The sequence below is a fragment of the Amblyomma mixtum genome, chromosome 4, assembly GCF_055824585.1.
Source record: "Amblyomma mixtum isolate Tamu chromosome 4, ASM5582458v1, whole genome shotgun sequence".
Lineage (NCBI taxonomy): Eukaryota > Metazoa > Arthropoda > Arachnida > Ixodida > Ixodidae > Amblyomma > Amblyomma mixtum.
This window is the reverse complement of record NC_143015.1, coordinates 11213732-11235624: the sequence shown is the minus strand read 5'-3', so window position 1 is coordinate 11235624 and position 21893 is coordinate 11213732. Positions and strand designations below refer to the sequence as shown.

Here is a 21893-nt window from a genome sequence, read left to right as displayed (position 1 = left end):
TTTAATCGCCCTGGGGAAAAGAGCTATATTTGAAAGTATCATTACGTGTAACTGGTGGCTGTATGTATAAACTGCGTCTGTGCCTGGAGCGTTGATCTGGTATAATTACACAGAATACATAGAAGTTAATTTTAACCTGGTTATGAATAATTAGGAATCAAAATTTTAATCGGTCATACTTAGTCCTTAGTACTACAATGAAAAGTTTTGCGCGCCTGCATGTTTCAGTAGGAGAGTGCACGCGCTGATATTTATTAAATATGAATCTCGAAGCCAGTCGCTGAACCCTGTCCAATTTATGACGGTTAGTTCAAGTGTGTGGGTCTCATAGTACCTTAGCATATTGAATAATTAGCCTTATTAGTATATCATACGTCAGGTTTTTCACGCCAGGAGTTGCGTTATACTTCTTCAACTGAGCCACCGCATAAGTTTGTTTGCCCCGCTGCATATCTCATTGATGCGCGTGTTCTACCTCAAGTCTGGAGTAAATATTACTCCTAAATATTTATATTCTGTTAATTTTTAGTTCATGTGGAGTGATGCACTGTTGGTGCATCAGGGACGCCTTCGCCCTTGTTATATTCATACAAACTTATTTTACTGGGTTCCGTGACGTTTGCCGTTCATTGCCCCATTTTAGAATTTTGTTGTAAAGTGTTAAGGTCTAAATGGTCACTTTAAGATTTGATCCTATTACACATGACGCAGTCGTCTGCAAAAAACCTTAGCCGGATGGTTATATCAGAAGATAAATCATTTATAGAGATAAGAAATAACAGGCTCGAAGGAACTCCAGACAAAGACCGGTTTAGACATGGTTTCAATTTCATTTCAACATACTGCTCACGAGAGTGAAGGCAGGATGTAAACGACTTAGCAGTACTTGGATTTCTAAATATTTCGTTCAATTTTAGCAAGAGTTTAGGATATCATACTTTATAAAACGATCTGGTGAAGTTCAAAAAAGTAGGCCAATCTGTCCTCGGCTATTTATAATTTGGGAAAGATCGTTAACTGTTCGAACAAGCTGCATTTTTGTAGGCAACCTCGTACGAAAACCATGTTGCACTGGTGATAAGAAATTCTATGTTTCCAGATAGTTTGAGACCTGATTACAGACTATGTGCTCAAGTAGTTTGGAGTAGGTGCTCGTAAGACAAATTTGCGTGCAGTTACCTGCGTCTGATGTGCTCCCGCTTTTGTGAACCGGAAATATTTCGGCTTGTTTCCATGCTATAGGAAATGTTTCTTGGGCAAGCGATGATTGTAGGATTTTGATAGGATATTTAGTGACCCAGTCAGCATACCTATATCGGACCTCATGCTTGATGCTGTCGGGGCTGGTGAATTTTTTAACGTTAATGCTCAGAAGAAGGTACAGAGCTCCTTCCTCGCTGATCAGAATGTCAGATCAGAGGAATCATAAAAGTATGGACGTTTCGGCCCCACTGAGGTGGCTTGTTCACAATGAAGGGAAGGAAGTGAGGATTTATCATATAGGCTTCATGGTTTCACTCCTCGTATTAGATTCGATTCGAAGAAGAAACGGAGGAAGCTAGTGAAGCGAAAGCCCATTAACGAGTTAGCGGTAAGAGGGAAAGTAGAGGAATTCAGGATTTTGCTGCAGGTATTCAGCTTTAACTCAGGAAGACAATCGTAATGTCGAAACAATGAACGATAATCTCACAGCTATCGTTACAGAGTGCGCCGCAGAAGTAGGCGACAGGATGGTTCGACAGGATACCGGCAAGCTATCCGAGTATACGAAAGATCTAATTAAGAAACGCCAATGCATGAAGGCGTCTAACTCTACAGACAGAATAGAACTAGTGGAGCTATCGAAGTTAATATATAAGCGGAAAGTTAGCCGACATAAGGAAGTTTGATATGGAGAGAATCGAGCATGCTCTAAAAAATCGAGGTAGCCTAAAAGCGGTAAAACAGGAAACTGGGCATATGTAAAAAACAGATGTATGCGTTAAGAGACAAAGAGAGCAATGTCATAAGCAATATGGATAAGACAGTTCAAAAGCCGGAGTTCTGCACAAATCTGTACAGTAGCCAATGTAATCAGAAAGTTAATGAGAGAAGCAGTAGAGCACAGCAATTGCACATCCCGCCAGTAACGAAAGAGGAAGTATAGAAAGCATTAATTCCGAGCAATGAAAAGGAGGAAAGCAGCTAGTGAGGATCAGGGAACAACAGATCTCTTGAAGGACGGAGGGGAGATTGTGCTAGAAACTAAACACCCTGTATGCGCAATGCAAGCTTATGACCTTGAGCGTATCAGATGTTTGGAAGAACGTTAACATTATCTTAATTCTTAAGAAAGGAGACGTCAAGAACTTCAAGAATTGCAGACCGAGCAGCTTACTGTGCGTGACCTATAAGGTGTTTAACAATGTAATTGCTAATATTCAGGGCATCCGTAGACTTCAATCAACCAAATGATCAGGCAGGCTTTTGTAAAGGATACTAGACAATAGACCATATTCCTGCTCTCATTCAGGTGGTAGAGAAATGCGCAGAGTATAACCAACCCCTATATATAGCTTTCATTGATTACGTGAAAGCATTTGACTCAGTGGAAACCTCAGCTGCCATGCAGGCATTGCGGAATCAGCGTGTAGAACAGTGTTATGTGAAAATGTTGGAAGATATTTATAACGACTGCTGAGCTACCATAGTCGTCTATAATGTCAGCAGTAAAATTCCAATAAGGAAGGGTGTCAGGCAGGGAGACAGGATCTCGGCAATGCTATTCACCGCCTCTTTGCAGGAGGTATTCCGAGGCCTGAATTGGGAACACTTGTGGATAAGTGTTAATGAAGAATACCTAAGTAAGCTGCGATTTTCTGATGTCTTTGCCGTGCTAAGTCACTCAGGACATCAACTGCAAAACATGATCAATGAATTAGACAGTCAGAGCTGAACGGTGGGGCTAATAATTAACATGCAGAAAACAAAAGTAATATTCAGCGGTCTAGCAAGAGGACAGCAGTTCGCAATTGGTAGCGAGGGGCTGGAAGTAGTAAGAGAATATGTCTACTTAGGGCAGGTAGTGACCACTTATTCGGATCATGAGAGGGAAATAACGAGAAGAACAAGAATGGGGTGGGGCGAATATGGCAGGTTCATTCAGGTCTTGAATGGTAGTGTACCAATATCCCTCAGGAGAAAAGTATACAACAGCTGCATCTTACCGGCCCTCTCCTACGTGGAAGAAACGTGGAGGCTAACGAAAAGGGTTCAGATAAGTTAAGGAAAACACAGCGAGCTATGGAAAGAAAAATGATAGGTGTGACGTTAAGAGACCTCAAATGGGCGGAGCCGGGGTTGAGGAGACAAACCCGGGTTAATGGCATCCTAGTTGAAATCAAGAGGAAGAAATGGGCTTGGGCAGGGCATGTAATGCGAAGGCAAGACAACCGCTGATCCTTAACGGCAGCGGAGCGGATTGCAAGTGAAGGCAAGCGTAGGGAGGGGGCGACAGAATGTTAGGTAGGCGGATGGGATTAAGAAATTTTTTTGGGATGCGGTGGTCGCAACTGGCGAAGGACAGGGTTAGTTGGAGAGACACATGGGAGAGGCCTTTGCCCTGCAGTGGGCGTAGTCAGGCTGATGATGATGATTTGACGTAAGCAGTGGGTGATATCGGGGGTAGATTGCCTTCGTTGCGTTTGAGCGCGTTTGCAGTCGTGTGAATATGAAATGATTCCAATTTAAGCCTTGTCGTCTTGTTCTTCTCTTTTCGGATTATCTTTGCGCCATCCAAGTCGATTTCGTGGCCCAAAAAGACCGCATTTTGAGTGAGCGCGTTTGTTTCCACAGGCTTATTGTTGGCATTATTGTTGTGCTGTTGCAATCTGCTCTCGAAATCGCCCGTTTCACTGATGTACGTAGTGTGTTCGCAACCAGCGCAAGGCATCCTGCACACAACGCCCGGGAACTTCTGCGTCGCTAAGAAAGACTGCAACAGCACAAGAATAATGTGGGCAAGAAGTACGTGGCAACAAACGCGCTGGCTGAACATGGAGTCTCTTCGGGCCACGGCATCGACTGGGATATAGCATAGATAATCGAAAAAAAAAATATCAGGACGACCAGGCTTTACTTGGAATCCCTTCATATTCAGACGACGGCACACACGCTCAGTCGCAGCGAAGGCAATCGACCACCGGTGTACTCCCGCGGCTTACTTCAGATCACGAAACCTATGTAATCAACCCTTACTTCCTTCCCTTAATTGTTAACAAGTCCCGCTTAGCAGGACCGAAACGTCTTTTATTGTAATAAGATTGGTCGGCGCTCGATACTTTCCCGCCATGAACATTCCTGATTAGACGGGTCTCCCTCAAACCCTAGATTTCAAAGGTATGGAACTGTAGCATTATCATTGATGAACACGGAGGAGAAAAAGAATTGATAGTTTCACTACACTCCTGGGTAATTCTCTCATCCTCAGCTTTATGTTGTTTTTTTGTAGGGCTTGCTTATATTCAAAATTTTAGTAGGTGCTTGATGAAGGAAATTTCTCAATGTTACACTAAAAAACCTCTCTTTGGATTCTTTGACAAGATGATTTATGTCTAGTCTAATAGTATAAAGTAAAGTTTTGTTGCGAGCGCTTATATCTCAAGAAAAAGCTTTACGTTTCCTTTTAATCGTCCGTTTGACATGAATTATTTCCCTGGTAAATCGTGGGTGTTTTCTTTTGCACTTTTTGAAATCGCGTCAAACAATACACCGTAATCTTGGGGAAAAAAAGTCCCACAGATCGTCAGTGCCGCCCATTTGATTAATAAATAGACGTAACTTATGAAATGGTCTTTCAAGGTAACCCAAAACACTAACATCGTCAGCAGGTTGAAAATTTAAATAGTGGATGCTCGATTGCTGGTGCGAGCGGTACGGGGACACATTCAAGGGCAGAATAACCATTTTGTGGTCGGATAACCGTTCATCAACAAGACAATCATTCACACATGTTGTAAAAGCACTGGAGATTAAAATAAGAACAAGTACTGATGACATTGCTGCACACACCACAGTAAAGTCGTTAATAACCTTGGTTAAACTGTAAGACTATTAAATCCAAAAACACCTGAGAAGAAGTAACGACAGTGTCTCCGGCTGCTTATCAGTTCGCATCAATACCCGGGAGGTTAAAATCACCTAGTAGCAGTTTTCTGCCTTGCTCTTTCATATTCATTTCCATGAATTGTCTCAGTAGCAAGATATGTCCAACAGGAGAGTTCGACAAGGCAAGTTGCTGGGCGAGTTGGTTTCGATATTTCATGTCTACAGCGCAACGAACGGGAAGTAGATCAAAGTCATATGCAAAAGAGCCCCTGGTACAAGAACTGAAATTTGACAAGGCAAGTTGCTGGGCGAGTTGGTTCCGATTTTCCATGACTACAGCGCAACGAAGGAGAGTTCGGAGCCCGATATACCCCAGCGGTCAAAGGGCGATAATAAAATTTTGTTCTAATCCGCAGAGCTTCAGTGTCACCCGGTACTCCTAAAGTGGAAAAAATAATGTCATATTTGACCAAAAAAGCCGCGCCTCTGCCTCTTCCATCTCGATCCCTCCTATACAGTGTGTAATCAGGTGGCATGATTTCGTTATCGGGTATATTTTTATGCAACCAAGTTTCGACAGTTATAGCAATGTCAGGATCATTATCAATAACTTGAGCTTCAAGCGCGTGACCTTTGTTTAATACACTTCTCGCATTTACCTTGATTTTTTTTAAAACTAACATGCTGACCTGCACACGCCAATTATCACTTGTTCCTGAATCACTTCCCAGCTTGCGCCTTTGCTCACGCTCTTCTTCCCAGCTGTACAGCGTGTTGTTTACCTTCAACTTGTCAAAAATAAGCTTTACCTTCTTTCCTGCATCCTTTTCCTCATTTGCGGAATTCGTTAGCTTTTTTTCTTATTCCCTGTACTATTTTAGAGAAATCCTCAGTGATACAGTAACCCGTATCCATCAGTTCTCAACACTGCTGCATAACTTTCATTGTATCCCTATAATCTGCCACCCTGAGGATGACTGGTCGGGCTTTACGAGAAGGTTTATTGCCTAACCTGTGAATTATTTCAATACAAGTTACCTTCACTTTTAGAGCAGTGCTAAAGATTTCTTCCTTTACTTTGCTCACAAGAGTTTCTTCCTTCTCATTTTCATCTGCTACTCCTTTAATGATAAGGTTGTTTCGTCGCGAACGATTATCCAAATCATGCAGATGATTCACCAGACAATGTTTCAACACTGTGGCCAGCCACAATTCTTTCCAGAGTTCCGAGCCCGTTCTGAGTCTTATGTAAGCTGTGCTTCGATAAGAAGAAGCCTGTTTTGCATTTCTAGGATCGTTGTTTCAAACAAGGGTTACTTTTCTTGGACCACAGTAGCTTTAGACAAAAATTCCCTTCTGGTTATGGCGCCATATTCCTTGCACATTTCTTCCTTTGTTGGTCCTGGATTCTTCTCCACATCCCCAGAGAGACTCAACAACAGGCCCGGAATGAAAATAAAAACAGTCACATATACATTCAACGACAACTCGTGTCCACGGCAGCATTATAAGACAAGAAGAACATAGTTATGGAAGACATTATTTTTTTGCCGCTAACCTGCGTGAACAGCGGCACCTCAGGTGGCATTGTGTCCGGTCTATTCAAGCTTCTAGGCAATGGGCCTGCTTTTATAGCATGCAGCTGCTCCATTCTGGGCATGCGTCGTGATGTCTTCGTGCCCCCGGATGATGCGCTGAAGAGGTAGTTCTTGGATGTAGGTGCCCTCAACCAACTGGCCGGAAATTCCGCCCACACGCAAGTGTCGCGGTAGGCCGCCATCGTACCGAAGCGGGGTGCGTTCTGCGTCGAAAGACTCCGCTGTGCCTCCAGCGATGAAGATTAGGCACAAGCAGAAAACCAGCACGAACAGCGGCACGTGAGGCGACATCGTCACGGCGGCGCTACCGAGTCCACTCTGTACGATCCTTTCCGATTTGCACGCATTAAGCTGTGTCTTGTGTTTTAGAACCGGTTTCGGCACTCACTTACATCATGTCGCAAGGGTGTAATCATCGCCAGTTTCGCGAATTTCTTAACACGGCTCAGCCTGAGTTTGTCGATCTGTAGAAGGGTGCGTTAAGGGGCTAGTTGGCACGACAATAGACGCTTTTAGCATACCGTGTACTGTGTTACCGTTACCGGTACCGGAGCAACGGGAACCCGCGCGCAGCCAATGCGCATGCGCAAGTCACCTTGACGGCGCCAGGTGGCGCCACATACCCGGCGAGGCAATTTGCACATGCACATTGGCTGCGCGCAGGCTCCCGTTGCTCCGGTACCGGTACCGGTAACACAGTACACGGTATGCTAAATGCGTCTATTATAAGGAAGAGAACTGCGCAAAACAGGCGGGACAAAAGAGGAGAAACACACGGAAAGCGCGCCTGTCCCGTACGCTTCTTCTATCTTTTCCCGTCCTTTTTGCACAGGTATTTATTGTTCTCATAACTGTGGATGCGGCAGTGCATTTCGGAACAGTAGGACGGTTCTGTCGCGTTTCTTCAAGTTCAGAGACGAGGAAAATTGATTTGTTGCATAGAAGAACCGACCTGAACCATTACTGTGCAAAATTTTCAAATAGTCATAATTTCAATTCATGTATGCAGTCCTAGGTTTTTGTGTACTTGCATACTGTGTTGTTTAAATTATTAAATTGGTATCTTATTTAAAAAACAGCTAAAAATGCTTTAGTGGAATCTCTGCTGCTTGATTGAACGGTACAGGGCACATTATTTACGGCATAGACGGCTACAAAAAGACGATTCATTAAGTGAATTTAGGTAATCAACTTCTTGTTTCCAGGGTGCATGATTGACTTACGAAAATGAAGGCTGCGAAAAAGAAGTCGAGGCCATTTTTTCTTTTAAATATGAGAATCGGCATCGTGAATCGCAGCATCAAACGTGAAAAAAAAAAATGGTTTTGAAAGCACTTGAAGTTGGCTTTCTTACTTGAAAAATTGATACAATGACGTCGCTTGAATCGTATACAGACACAGTTTACGTTTTTTTATGACGTAGAAGGCCTTTACGTCATTTCCGCCGTGATACCAAGCACATGGGCGCCATTTTAGCAATTTGCAATGCCGAAAAGCATCCTTTGGCTTTGTATCATAAGCGTATTTTCATGTTTGATATTTCTAACCAAAATGCCGATTAATAAACTTCTGAAACTAGGCTTGCCTTTCATGCTGGAGGCCTTCAATTTCTCAATACCATTTAGCAGCCTAAAACCGAATATTAGAAAGTTAATTAGTTAGTTTTACTTCATTATTCGTCTCTTTATTGCCCTATATCACGCAAAAAATCTCCGCCTTGCCTTACAACTCACCTCTACACACCGCACCGAATAATCTTGCAATGCTTTTCAAACAAAGCTCTGTAGAGAACAATTTCAAGCACACGGTATAATCCTGCTGAGTGTGCTCTCCCGTAATTGGGGCTCATTGTCATGACAAGTTAAATGCAAGAGTTCAAAATAAAGCAAAAATACTGATTTGTACCTGAGGCCTTTCATTAATGACTATTCTTGTACTTATTGTTACTTTTATTCATTTCTAATCACTTTGAACTCCGCCTCATTGCTCGTCTGGACAAGAAGAGGCTGACGCCAACGGCGCAAAACGCCTGCAAAAGGTCCACGCACCATTTTAGCTATTTTACGACCCTCTTCACCTTTACAAACCAACACTGCGGCCCTCCAGCCTAACGGATTTGAGACCCCTACTTGAGTCCTGTCTGTCACCGCAACGATTTTTTTCTATTGCTTGCAAAAAGCTACTGCATTTCAGAATGAGCTCCTGCTCCTCATAACCGAGTCTCCTTATGGGGTCCTGCATTAAGCTTTTACTTCACAAACCTACACTGTGGCTCTCTGGCCCAACGGATCTGAGACCCGCGGCCGTTATAAAAATGGTCTATATACATGCTGTGGACTTCTTATTAACTATATTGACTTCCTATAGATATTGTTTTTTGTCTATTCAGAGTCTATAGACTGTCTGTAGATAAAAGCCTCCTGAAAGTGTGTGGCCATAAATCTATAGATTGTCTATAAACTGTCTATGGCATTTGTATTGCCCATAGACTGTTCTCTGGGATTTGTCTATAGGCAGTCTATAGACTTTATAGACAGGAGTCTATAGACACTCTATAGACTCCAATACACTGTAGCCCAGCAGAAGACAAGGACACAAAAGACGAGAGACGAACACCACGAGCGCTACGTGTCCTAGTATTTTGCTGCGCTACACTGTATTGTAAATATGTACCAACAAGCCCAAAAAGCCAGGCTACTCTATAGACTATCTAAAACTTTTTATTTGTAAGGTGCCCTGCTTGAGTCCTGTCGGTCACTGCAACGATTTTGCTATTGCTTGCAAAAAGCTACTGCATTTCAGAATGAGCTCCTGCTTCTGACAACTGAGTCTGCCATGACCTTTCACTGCACCACCGTCATCATGTGTATCAAGATTCCGAGAGACACACGCACGCCTCAAGAAAGGGCAACCAGTCAGAGGGCTGATCTTGCGCCGCATCTGCTTCCCGCTCATGAGTGCACTGTCCTCGGAGGACATGCGTCATTCTATCCATCATGCGGCCTCTGGGCAGTCCCATCAGCGCAGAAGGGGTCACGCTCAATTCCAGAGTTTTAAACAAGAAACGCTTTTTAGCTGCAGTGAATCCAACGCAAAAACGGCGCAAAGGAAGGAAGAACAGACGACGCGAGCGCTACTAAGAACTGAAGTTTTATTGCAGACAAGGAGAAAAAAAAAAGGAAAAGTTGCGAACACAAAAAAAGAAACACAGGAGAAGATATCAACCAGCGGCAGTGATAGGTGAGCTAAGGCTCTATTAGCTTTCTAGGCAGGTGATATCTTCAGCCAGTTTGGCGCGGGAAAACGACCTCCCGTCTATGTCGACAGGGTGGTAACCAGCAAGAACCACATGTGTGAAAAAAGTGTGGTCGGTCATCCCTCCATTGTCGACATTGCTAAGAGGTTAGGTGTAGGCCAGATCTGCCTGAATGCAAAATTCTTACGACTAATCGCGTCCAACTGATGCCTCAAATCTTCGAGGCGTTCGCAAGGACCGAAGTTGCGTTAACGCACCTTCAGTTAGCTTGCTAGCTAAAGAGATCGCCTCCCTAGATAGCCAATAGAGCCTTCAACTATCATTGCATGCCACTGGTTTATATCTTCTCTTCTGTTTTACAGCAAGATCTGTATTAGTTTTGCGTAAGCCATTTGTATGAGCTCGCTATTGAGGGAGACAGTTACTGCACCGTCCTTTTCCTCAAATTAATTGCCGCAAACATTAACATAGGAAACATTAGCTGTTCTGACCTCCTCGACTACTTTATTTCTGAAGCCACATTTTACTAGTATTCGTACTTTAAACTTGTATTCATATATTGGTTGCTCTTTTTGTTATAATCTTTATAACAGCTTTTTTATTGTTGCTTTTGTTGTTATTGCTTTAACCCGTATTGATTTTATACACACGCTGGTGACTGTGTATTTCTCTGTTGTCTTTGTTTTTCTCAGAAGTGCCGTCGTATGCCACTGCCTACTTGCTGTACAGGGGGGTGGGAACCTTGTCAAGCGATAACCGCGTTTATTCCCATCCCCTCCAACACTGTATGGTGATGGAAATAAATCATTATTATCATTAAAAGTAGTTAACCGCCGGCGCACTCCGCCGTTCACTCTCTCCCGTTGAGTGTAAAGAGTAAAAGTACACGAGCGCCTTTCGCCTCCATCGAACCGCGGCCGCCGCTGTCAGGTTCGAACCCGTGGTACTCGGACTCAGCAGCCGAGCGCCCTAACCAACTGAGACCCCACGCCGGGCGGAGACCAGTGGCACCACGTTCCCAAACTAGCAAGCACCATCATTTGCAGGCGCCTTCCACAGGGAAACGGGCTTCCAAAGCGCGGCGGTTTTCCTTTAGTAGCTGCTACATGCGCGAACTGCTGCTTCAACGACTTTCAAAAAATGCTGTTTCTCGCTTATTTTCAGTGTGCGCTCACCTTATCGCCGTAATTAGATTTGCCAGCTACGCTCAAGTTGAATGTCACTTGTAATAATGATTCTGCGAAAGCGGATACACGGAGGACAGTTTATGCGATAGTAGCGCTGAGCACGTCAGTCGGAGTCAGCCGTGAAGCTTTCGAAAGACGCAGAACAGCGCCGTTAGGAAAAGGGTAAAGTAAGGAGTGAAAGAAGGAAGGGAGAAAGAGGTGCCATCGTCGTAGGCTCTGGCGTATCCTCGGAAAGCCGCGGCCCCTTTATAACGCGACAGCTATCTTTGTATCTACCTCTTTATCTATCTTTTTAGATATCTTAACGCTATCGCGTTAAAAAGGTAGCGTTAAGACCTCGCGAGGCGGAAATGACGGCGTCGTCGTCACCGTCGCCATAGTCTAACGGGGCATTCACACTTGAGCGTTCGGCGGCGAGAACGAGCGGAATTCGCCCCGCCGGCCCAGATTCCGCTGAAGTGTCACGCGGGCAGCCCAATCAGTTCAAGACCGATTTCTGCCGCCGGAAAAGTTCCGCCGATTTCCGTCGGCCAATAGGATGGCGAGGAAAAAGTTCCATTTCCGCGGCGACAAACATGGCGACGTCCTTCTAAGTCGGACTCCAAACTTCGGACTGAATTCGTCGTTGCTACTGCCTTTTTCAGTGCGTTCTGTGGCCATAAATGGGGCACTCGTCATTCGCTTCGTCTTATCTGACCTATAAGAAAAGTTCGAGCGATAAAGTTGCTTTATTTTTCATTTAAAGTTATGATTCTGGCGCTTCTAGGCTTAAGAGGAGCGTCGGTTTGTTGACAAAATTGCTCCCCGACATAACAATGACATGGCGGCACTAGGCTGAGCTTATGTTGCATATCTGCTTGTGTAAAAAGTGGAACCGTAAGTAATGACGTAACGTCCCGCAAACTAGCTGCGTTTGGCGTACGTAAGCATGCATACGCTTATGGTACGTATACACAGCGTCCATTAATCGCTTTCCTTACCTTATCTGTGTACGCTGCGAGCAGGCGAAGAGCAGCGACATGGTGGCCGGGCAGTGTGACCGAGGCAGCATTTCGGCAGCGGCGGAGTCCCAGGAGCACCAGTGGCGGAGGCCTTCCATAATATTATAATGTTGATGTTGGAATAAAATGATGATGATGATGACGATGATGATAGCTGCTCTGTCAACGAGCGGAACCGGCACCCCCTCCCTGCGCGCGGCTTCCGATAACGGCTGCTTCTAAAGCGCCGGCGGCCCGATAACGCTCTCGCGTTCTACTGTTATACCTGTGCTACACCGGCACGTTCGAGTGGCATTCCAGACTTGGAATGGCAATCGGACTCGACGAGCTCGTCCGGTGCTACACGACACCTTCAAACACATTTGAAAGCCTCTGCTCGTATTCAGTGTACAACAGCTACCCGGCGCCCCCCGATATTTAAAAATATGGACATCAGATGGACAACGTTGGACAAATAAATTGCCTTTTCCTGGACTTTCACTAAGCGTTTGATACGGTTTCCCACTCTTTACTTTTAAGAAACTTGTCGCACTGAATATTGACCGTACAGTTCTTACCTGGATCGAAAACTATCTATCGACTCGCCGTTAATGCGTGTTATTGAATGGTAAGCAATCTAGTTTTGTCGACGTCACATCGGGTGTCCCACAGGGCTCAGTTCTCGGGCCACTTTTGTTTTTGGTTTACATAAACGATATCTGTTCAGGGATCGGGTCTAATATACGGTTGTTTTCCGATGATTGTGTTTTATGCAGAAGAATTAGCAACGAATGTGATGTTGCGCAGTTACAAAGTGATTTATCATGTTTTTTTGAATGGTGCTCGAGGTGGAAAATGTAGTTGAACAGCAAGAAGTGTGTTCATGTTACCTTCACACGTAAAAAGACGGAGTTAGCATCTCAGTACACCATCAACAACAATACAGTTATGCAAAAATCGCAGTATAAATATTTGGGTGTGACATTTTCGGCCGATTGTTCTTGGAATGCTCATATTGACACGGTGTTCGCGAAGGCTGCAAAGACCTTAAACTTTTTATAACGAAATCTGGGTCACGCGCCGCCTCACCTAAAACGAACTGCTTTTGTCAGATACGTTCGACCCATGCTCGAATACGCATGTGCGGTGTGGGACCCATGGTAAATAATAGTGTGCAATAAGCTTGAAAAAATCCACAACAGAGCTGGAAGACGACGATTAGTGGGCCGGCTGTCTGACACCGGTCCGTAATTTTCGGCTTTATTTTCTCACTTCAGAGGTTTTTCAGTTTTTTTGGCGTGTGTCCTCGACGTGCGGCGACCTGGGGGTCCTTGGCCGCCGGCAAAAGCACGTCAAGCGACCTCCTAGGCGCTGTGCGCCGTATCAACACCGACACGGAACATCACCGCCAGCTGAACTCCATGCTGCACTGATGGCAGCAGCACCAGCGGCGGATCCAGCGGCCCCTGTAGTTGCGGCTACAGGCCAGGGCCCGGCACACAAGAGTCTGCGCGACGACCAAGCCAGCAACGAGCCTCTGACCGACCATCCAGAGCACATGGACCAAGCATCATTTGCAGTTGTATCGTACAAGAAAAAGAGAGCTACCGGTGTTCCTGTAGTCTTCAGGCCCACCAAGGAAGGAGGAAGCCTATGGAAAGCCAACCCCAACATTGTGGCTTCGGCGGTTGTAGCATCGGCTCAAGAAAAAGTCCTCAGCCATCGCATTCACAAGGATGGGAGCCTGATGGTTACAATATCGACGCTGCCCGCCGCCAACCGTCTGCTCACGGTAACTAAGCTGGCTGGAGTGGCTGTAGAGGCACGAGTTCCATACTCTTACATGGCAAGCTATGGGAAAATACAAGATGTACAGTCGGGGACAAAAGTCTCTGGACCACGTGTTCCTCAAACGAAGCCGATAGCTCTGCTATTAGCGGGCAGCTGGAAAGCGCACTTGTGGAGATGAAAGAACAAAATTTTTACTTTCACCTCCACAAGGGCGCTCTCCAGCCGCCAGCTAATAGCGGAGCTATTGGCTTCGTTTGAGGAACACATGGTCCAGAGACTTTTGTCCCCGACTGTACCTGTCACCTACACAAACGAAGATCTGCAGGAATATCTACGCGACCAAGATGTCCTCTCAGCAAGGAGGCTAACCGCCTACACTCCTGAGGATGGTGGAAAGATAACAGAGGTACGCAGTCGCACCGTTATATTGGAATTCGCAAAAGATGCGCCGCTACCAAAACAAGTAACGCTGGGGTTCTGTAGTTACCCTGTAACTGAATACGTCGGAGCAGCAACTCAGTGCCATAAATGTCAGAGGCATGGCCACATATCAAGACACTGTAACGGCCCCGTGCGCTGCAAAGTGTGTGCTGGCCCCCACTCGCACAAAGAATGCACTTCGAGAGCGCAACCTAAATGCGCTAACTGCGGTGGCCCACACCCTGCTTCCTATGGAGGGTGTTATAAAAAGAAAGCAGCCACAGTTGCTCGCACGGCAGAGCAAACACAAGGGAAACCCCCTAAGCGCCATGAACCACCACCTAACCCCGACGTGGTTTTCACGACTACGGCAGCTCTTTCTGAGAATCAGTCAGCACAGCGTGGCAGAGCAGCTGACAAGACCTACGCAGATGCGGTAAAAAAGAAGCGTGGGAAGTCTGTTTGTTCTTCTCCTTCATCAAAGCTGCTGCAGTGCACTGCACAAGACCCGACAAACAGCGTCGCTCGCTCTGAGCCTAAGGCGCCACAACATGACACGAAGATCAGCGGCAGGCAGCAAACCGGAAACTCTGAACAAGATGTCACATGCCTACTGATTCCGATGCTGTTTGCAGCCATCAAGGCTCTTATCCGTGCAAACCCCTCGTCAGGAGGACTCCCAGAAGTAGAAGCTGTCATTGCAATGGAGCCGTTGGTGTCGGTCTCCTACGCTCCGCAGGGGCGTAATACCACACTTCAGTAATCATGGCTTCCACAGCGAGAACTTCACCGCAGCTGACAATCCACAACATCTTTCGTACATGCACCATTTTCCAGTGGAACGCTCGCGGGCTACGCTCTAAACTCTCAGATTTCCGACAGCTCGTGCGAGCGTACCGCTTCCCCTTCATAGTCATCTGTGAATCACGCGTCGAGGAAACTTTCCGACTGAATGGATACTATTTCCATCATTCACAACGACCAGACAACGTCAGCAGATTGCTGATAGGCTTTCGCACGGATATCCCGGCCTCACCGGTTGATGTCCCGCCTCACAGCGACAATGAATACGTGTGCGCTGTCACAGTTATTGCCGGACAACAGTACACTCTGATTGGAGTATATCTTGAGCCAGGCACGCCATTTGATGCTTTGAGACTTGAAAACTTGATAGCAAGGACGCCCTCTCCGCATATTATTTGCGGAGACTTCAATGCTCATAATGAAATTTGGGGCAGCTCACATACATGTGCCCGAGGTGCCAAGCTTGCAAAACTTCTCTCCGAGCATTCAGTTCAGCCATTAAATGATAGCAGTATCACCTACCTCCGTGGCCCGACGACTACTAGCAGCATCGACGTGACATCTGTCACAAGTTCATACGCCCATAACTTTGGCTGGTGCACTGATTTGGAGACACGCGGAAGCGACCATTACCCAATCCTCATATCGGCTTTCCATGCGCAGAGGAACCCAAAGAAATTCCTTATAAAATCTACAGACTGGGACGCATACAAGGACGCTGTAAGCAGAGGAGTTACTGCGGCAACTCGCAATGAGGAATTAGCATCGACAATGGCGTATTGCCTGAGAGCGAGTACACAAATTACAGCTAAAAATGATAACCTACCTTCAAATGATGACACATTCCAAAGGCTTTGCGCTATACGCCGGCGAGCTGAAAGGAAAGCTCTGCGCACAAAAAGCCTCGATGACCTACGTGCATGCCGACGGGCACAACGTCACATTCGACGCTACATGGATAAACTCAGTCGGCAAAAGTGGCGTGACTTTTGTTCTACGCTGGATGTGCGCAAACCAGTAACCAATATTTGGCGGATAGTTAGAGGTGTGCGCACGCCACTTCAACAACTCCACCCCTTCGCTGCACTCTTCCTTCACGAACAAAAATCTATAAAAGAAGTCTCAGAAGAATACTGCAAGCTACTAGCGGCAGGGTCAGGGCATTCGACACTCTTCGCAGACGGTCAAACAGGCATCCCAAAGGCGGCAGTGCCAGCTTTAGACCTGCCTTTCACAATGGAAGAACTATCCACAGCTATCGCGGAGACAAACAGGCACACGTCTCCGGGTAATGATGAGGTGACCTATGACGCCATTGCAAAGCTACCCCACACCTCCCGTCTTCGACTCCTGGAGTATTACAATTCTTCCTGGATGGCTGGTGAGGTCCCCACGGAATGGAAGCTGGCGAAAATTGTGCCCGTTTTGAAACCCTGTAAGCAGCCAACAAGCTACGCATCATTCCGGCCCATTGCCCTACTGAGCTGCGTAGGTAAGCTCATGGAGCGCATGATCTGCAAGCGCATAACTTGGTTCCTAGAAAGCCGAAATGAGTTCCTCCAAGAAATGAACGGGTTCCGTCAAAACAGGTCTGCGACTGACAATATCATCGCCCTCGTCTCATCAATTGAGGAGTACCTTCATGCTGGGTACATCCCGACAGCCGTATTTCTAGACATCAAGGCCGCTTTTGACTGCGTCTTTCACCATGCAATTCTCGCAGCCTTTGGCAGTCTTGGCCTTGGAGGAAGGCTATACAAGTAGATTGGGCATTATTTAAAAGAACGGCAAATTTTTATGACCACTCCAGACGGTCCAACTCGCTTTCACGCAGCGGAGAGGGGCGTACCACAGGGAGCGGTGCTCAGCCCTCTCTTGTTCAATATTGTCCTTATTCACATAAGAAGAAACCTTCCGCGAGGGGTCCGCATAACAATTTATGCTGATGATATCTGCATCTGGACCGCATCGCGTTCGCGCTATATTACCCAGCAACGTCTTCAGAGAGCGCTATTGCATATTTCGATGTACCTGGCTTCCAGAGGTCTTCGTCTCTCGCCAGAAAAGTGTTGCAATGGCGTTTACAAGAAAAACGATGACCCGATATCCGCTGCTCCTAGGCGGACGATCGCTGCCTTATGTACGATCTCAGCGATTCTTGGGTGTTGTAATCGACTATAATCTGTCATGGTCACCTCAGATCAGAAAACTCCGCGAGAGGATCACTGCAGCATCGCAAGTGTTTAGGTTCATGGCGGGAACAAGGTGGGGTAGCAACTGCCGATCAATGCTTCTGCTTGAAAAAGCCTACGTTGAAGGAACCTTGCGCTACTGACTACCAGTGTTTCAAAGATTATCTACATCATGCAATAAGTCTCTCGTTGCCGCACGGAACAACTGCCTGCGAATATGCCTTGGCCTCCCAAAGGGTTCCTCTGCATCAGGAACAGTAGCGGAGGCAGGATGTCTCCCACTAGAGGTGATTGCCGCCCAGGAAACTATGCGTACCCATCTCCGCCATGCTCTTCAAGGGAAGAAGCACTTCCTACACCGTGTCCACCTAACTCACAGCAACTCTAGCTTTGGCCAGGCAGTACAGCTCCTGCCCCTTCCTACTATTAATCAGCCACAGAAACTACTACCTCTGGCCTTTCCTCCATGGAAACTCTCTCCTCTAAAGGTGAAGAAGTCTGTTCCAGGTGTGAATGCAAAGAGCCGCATGCCACAGGCAGCGCTTCTGCAAGCTACTCTCTCCTACTTAATCGAAGAATATACGCAGCACACCCATATCTTCATCGATGGTTCAACTACTAAAGAAACCTCGTCTTGTGGCCTTTAGATGCCCTCAACAGGTCATGCCCTTTCTTACCGGCTGCAGCGGAGGACATCCTCTACAACAGCTGAGCTTCACGGCATTAAGGAAGCTGTTTCTTACATCCTGCGCCGAACCGCCGGCCGTTGGGTTACCTTCACTGATTCAAAAGCATCTCTGCAGATCCTGGCCAACCTGCTGAAGAAAACGAATCCCCAGCCAGTTTCCCTGGACATCGGGTATATACATCATTTAGCTATTGCCGCAGGCCACTGCATAACATTTCAGTGGGTACCTGCTCACTGTGGCATTCTGGCTAATGAAAAAGCAGATGAAGCGGCCCGCAAGGGCCATCAACATCAGAGATACATTCGAAGTTTTTTCACGAAATCTGGTGCGTCCCAGGTGGCCAAAAGTTTTGCGTCCGAAGAAATGTATCGGCTTTGGAGTTTGCCGACATATCAGTACCAATTTCTTCACTCAATCGACCCACATCTTAGATCAAGACTCTCACCCAGAATTGCTCGACATCTGGAAACACTTTATCATCGACTTCGTCTTAATGCTGCATATACAGACGGCTTACGATACCGTTTTAGACAAATGGACAGTCCGCACTGTGACAACTGTGCCGCGATAGAAACTGTGGAGCATATCTTGCTTGAGTGCCCTGCATATGCTAACGAGCGTGCGTACTATGAACATTGCATGCAGAAGCTCTGCTCAGTGCCCCTTACAATGGACAAAGTTTTAGGTCCCTTAGCCTGCTTCAGGCAACAGAGACTTGCAATGAACTTTCTTTTTACATATTTAAATGACATTGGACATCTCGATAAGCTCTAAATTCACTTGCACGTTACCTTCATGCATTCTTCATGCAGTGAACTTCGTCAGCCCATTTGTCGGTCTATGCACTCCATCATTCCATAGGTTACATCAATACTCGCCATTGCATCCTTAGTACCCATTTCGTGGCCGCATTTTATCTTCGTTTTTTTTTCTTTCACCTCTTCCACGCTGCTCTCCTTCAGTCTTTATCTACCAAATTCCCCTCCCTACGCAGAGTAGCATGCCAGCGATATTGAAAAGCCGGTTAATTCTCTGTTTTTCATTAAAGAGTCTCTATCTCTCTCTTACAACAGAGCTGCAAGGTTCGTCCTACGTTGATACTCCAGAGGTGATAGATGCACCGACAAGAAAAACGAATTAGGGTGGGAAAGTCTTTCTTGTCGAAGAAAGAAATTGCGTCTTAAACTGCTGTATCAAATATTTCATGATAAAACCGGCATTCAAAAGGAAAAATATTTACACAGGCCCCATTATATCTCTTGTCGTGTTGATCATTGCTTTAAGATTTTAGAATACCGTACCAGAACTAAGATGTCTGCAAATTCATTTTTTGAGCGTTCTATAAGTGAATGGAATCGCCTTGCATGTCAACAAGTGTGCTGTATGAATGAAGATGTGTTTTTTTCATCACTGTAACCCCCCTGCGGTAGCGCCTTCGGGCTAAGCGGGATATAAACTGAATAAAGAATAAAAGAAAACAAAAATTCTCGCAAAGAGCAGAACCAACTCACTTGGGAAATAATTGAGGCAGGTTTCATCAACAAGCAACAAGTCGTATGCGTCAGTACGCCCTCAGAAGCCCTGTTGGAAAAGGAGTTTGCGTTTCTTTCCCAGTCACTAATTTGGCGCCTTGGTTCCTTACGCGGCTCATTGTCACATCCCCAGCCCTTTCGCCACTTCTCTTTTAATATTATGGGGACACTACTTCTATTCTTTTATTCTAGCTTTCATTCCTCTCTTAGCTTTAGTCACCTTTGTTCTTTTAGGCCGATTTTATGGTTTACCCTCATCCCCACTTTTTTGCCGTGTTCTTCGTTGGCTTGCACCGCATTTTTTTAGGCCGTGTTTGTTCGGTTGGCTTTCATCGCATGCTTTTAGACTATCAATTCTTCCCCCATTTCAGCCACCCTTTCACTTTATTCCCTTTACGTGCCTCTTCACACCGTCTCCTGAGATTTTAATGCCTTTCGCGTCGTTGCCTTTAGCATCTTAACGTTTTTATCTTTTTATCTCTGTCATCGCCAAGTTGCACAGGACTCCCGGCGCGTGTAATCTCTCTAAGTGTTGTTATTATGTCTTTCCCCCTGCCCCCTTCACTGCCGCTCTTTGCTGTTTGTGTCCTCAGGGGTGTTCCTGGCACCTGGCCGACCAAAATGACTGAATCCTTCTTGGGTTTTTTTGCTTCTGTACTGTGTGAATCAACACGAGCCTTCGCGCTTACCCTGTTTCCTTTGGTTTTATTGTTAGTTGCCTTGACTTACGATCACGTACCTTACAATCACGGGTTTTGGGTGCTGTATAGAACGTGCGGATCGCCCTCCTTCGAAATTAAAGCGCGCCCTGTGTGTGTCGTCTCTCCTTCGTCCCTCGTCTGCCAGCGCTGCATGTTCAGGATGTTCAGGACAACTACATCCGCGGTCACCGCGGTCACACTATATAGTTCGACAAGTCACCAGCGCGGTGAACAGCAGCATATCGTTAGGTACGTGTGTTGCTGGGCGAGTTGGTTTCCAGTAGCGCGCCAAGTTTTTTCAGGCCAACAACACCGACAAATCCGATCGGCGGACGGCCACCCTTGGTGCCCTCAGCAGATCGCTGGCTGAGCGAAAACCACGCTGATGAGCCAATGGTGTGAATATATTCGAGCTTGTCTCTACCTTATTCGTACTGGAAATAAGTGAAACAAGCGGTAGCATTTCACATATGCACATTTCAGCACTCACTAGCGATAAATGCTTGCCAAATTCTTAAATTTTAATCGACGACGACCCCCTTTAGGTCCTTTATCGACGGCTAAGCCTAGTGAGTCCGCAGGGTTTGATTTGCAATTTTGGTGGTTGTCGAGAGCTAATTTACAAGTTTAAGCGAATGCAAGTGACCATCAAGTCTAGCTTAGACAGCAGTGACCTGAAATCAGCTATTGCTTGCATCGCAGGACATGCATGCAACGATCAGGAAGCGCCGGTGTGTCCCAGACTGCCGAGCAATGCTTAAGGCTGCTAGCAGCAGTCGTCGCCGTCGGTTGTGGCTAAGCAGTTAGGCCATTTCAACGAATTCGAACGCTCATCGAACATGCTTTCGAATAAAGTGATTTAACATCAACTACTGACCGCGTCGGAGAAAGCCGGGACAATTAGCGAGAAGCGCAGGTCGAAGGGATGTCAACAACCCGGCTGTCAAGTGTTTCCTAGGTGTGCGATCGCATCAGCGCTTCCTAGAGATTGTCACACTGTGTAAGCAAGCACGGGTACAACCCGTACAAAGAGTAACATGAAACTTGGTTATCAGGAAAGGAATTGCCGCAGTAACCATCTCACATATCTCGCGGACACCCAAACCCTGCCGTAAGGTAAAGGATAAATGAGGGAGTGAAAGAAGAGAGATAGAAAGAGGTGCCGTAGTGGAAGGCTCCAGAATAATTTCTACCACCCGAGGATCTTTAACGTGCACAACACACGGATGCCTTTACGTTTCTCCTCCACCGAAACGCGGCCGGGTTCGAAACCGTGAGCCCCGGCTCGGTAGACGGGCGCCCTACCACTGAGCCACCGCGGCAGGTCCCCCTTTTAAGTCGAAAGCATTCAATGGTTCATAGTGTCGTCCGTTAACAAAGCGTGTCACACGCGTTTAACTCGGGAACTAAAAAAGATATAAGAAAACCAATGGCTGTTTCGGATATGGGATGAAAAAATGAACCTAGAAGCCAAGTGTAATGACTGTAGATTAATTAGTCAATTAATTATAGGCAAAAGTGTCGAAATTGCATCGAAATAGCGCGGACGTCGATATAGCCACGGGAACAGTGACGCGTCACGTCCATCGAAAGTCATCACGGCATAGTGAAAATGGTCCCAGAATGGTCGGAAAAACATCGGATTAGTGTCAATTTAG

General features: G+C 46.2%; 1 pseudogene; it reads right to left on the bottom strand.

The window, feature by feature from the left end:
* The window catches only part of LOC149345692 (uncharacterized), a 94440-nt pseudogene that overhangs the window by 66153 nt on the left and 6394 nt on the right, over positions 1-21893 (bottom strand).